Source organism: Propithecus coquereli, unplaced genomic scaffold (assembly GCF_000956105.1).
Source record: "Propithecus coquereli isolate 6110/MARCELLA unplaced genomic scaffold, Pcoq_1.0 Scaffold74, whole genome shotgun sequence".
Lineage (NCBI taxonomy): Eukaryota > Metazoa > Chordata > Mammalia > Primates > Indriidae > Propithecus > Propithecus coquereli.
Genome location: NW_012153507.1, coordinates 3,504,515 through 3,506,119, shown reverse-complemented (window position 1 = coordinate 3,506,119; position 1,605 = coordinate 3,504,515). Strand labels below are relative to the sequence as shown.

Sequence of the window (1,605 nt, the reverse complement as noted above, 5' to 3'; positions counted from 1 at the left end):
GTGATTATGGTCATTCCAGTTCACGTGATGACTATCCATCAAGAGGCTATAGTGATAGAGATGGATATGGTCGTGATCGTGACTATTCAGATCATCCAAGTGGAGGTTCCTACAGAGATTCATATGAGAGTTATGGTAACTCACGTAGTGCTCCACCTACACGAGGGCCCCGCCATCTTATGGTGGAAGCAGTCGCTATGATGATTACAGCAGCTCATGTGACGGATATGGTGGAAGTCGAGACAGTTACTCAAGCAGCTGAAGTGATCTCTACTCAAGTGGTCGTGATCGGGTTGGCAGACAAGAAAGAGGGCTTCCCCCTTCTATGGAAAGGGGGTACCCTCCTCCACGTGATTCCTACAGCAGTTCAAGCCGCGGAGCACCAAGAGGTGGTGGCCGTGGAGGAAGCCGATCTGATAGAGGGGGAGGCAGAAGCAGATACTAGAAACAAACAAAACTTTGTACCAAAATCCCTGTTCAAGGAAACAAACAAAAAGTGGAAACTATTATCATAACTACCCAAGGACTACTAAAAGGAAAAATTGTGTTACCTTTTTAAAATTTCCTGTTAAGTTCCCCTCCATAATTTTTATGTTCTTGTGAGGAAAAAAGTAAAACATGTTTAATTTTATTTGACTTTATGACATTGCTTTCAACAAGCAAATGTTAAATGTGTAAGACTTGACTTGTTGTACTAGTGTTGTTATTTTCCAAGTAAAAGTGTCCCTAAAGGCCACTTTCTATTCGATTTTTCCCAGTAAATGAGGCAAGCAATTCTAAGATCTTCCACAAACATCTAGCCATCTAAAATGGAGAGATGAATCGTTCTGCCTATACAAACTAGCTGTTAGAGGGTGGTTGGGTATGCTACTTCTAGGATTTCAGGGTGTCTTCAAACTGAAATCAAAATGTTCTCAGTATTAAAAACCTGAGATCAAATGCCTATGTAAGGAAAGTGCTATTCACCCAGTAAACCCAAAACAAATGGATAATGCTGGCCATATTTTGCCTTTCTGACATTTCCTTGGGAATCTGCAAGAACCTTCCCTTTCCCCTCCCCCAGTAAGACCATTTAAGTGTGTGTTAAACAACTACAAAATACTAAATTAAAAGTTTGGCCAAAAAAAAAAAAAAAAAAACTTTATGATCAGAAAGTAACTTATTAGGGATAGCTCTGTGGCACAATGTGTGCTTATTATCATAAGGTAATAATGCTGAATAATATATTTGGACCATCTGTATTACCTTTAAAATGAGATGGCTTAAAGGAATGTTTGTTTCTATTTTTAAAGTTATATATTCTTGAAAACACTCAATTTCTTGAGTTTGCAAACTTTGGTGCTGAGACTTCTATAATTTTCAAATGATTGTGATGACAGAAGGAAAAAAGTAATTGGAATTGTAGTTGAAGTGGGTACTCTGCAGAATTTTCTTCCACTAATTTAAATAAATCAACATCTTTCCTTGTATGTAAAATTTTTTAAATAAATGCAAAATTGTCTTAAGAAAGGGCTCATAAATATCCATGTACTTTCTGGATATCATTTAGTTAAAGGGCATGAGAGAGAGAGAGAGAGAGAGAGAGAGAGAGAGGAAAGGAAGCTA

The 1,605-nt window shown here is 37.8% G+C and overlaps 1 pseudogene across 1 annotated transcript in view; it reads left to right on the top strand.

Annotated features, from left to right (window-relative positions):
• Positions 1-1,129, top strand: part of LOC105824416 — a 16,206-nt pseudogene extending 15,077 nt beyond the window's left edge. Inside the window, exon 2 of the transcript XR_001138201.1 lies at positions 4-1,129. The product of XR_001138201.1 is annotated as an RNA-binding motif protein, X chromosome-like (transcript). The remainder of the gene's footprint in view (positions 1-3) is intronic.
• The last annotated feature ends 476 nt before the right edge of the window (positions 1,130-1,605 follow it).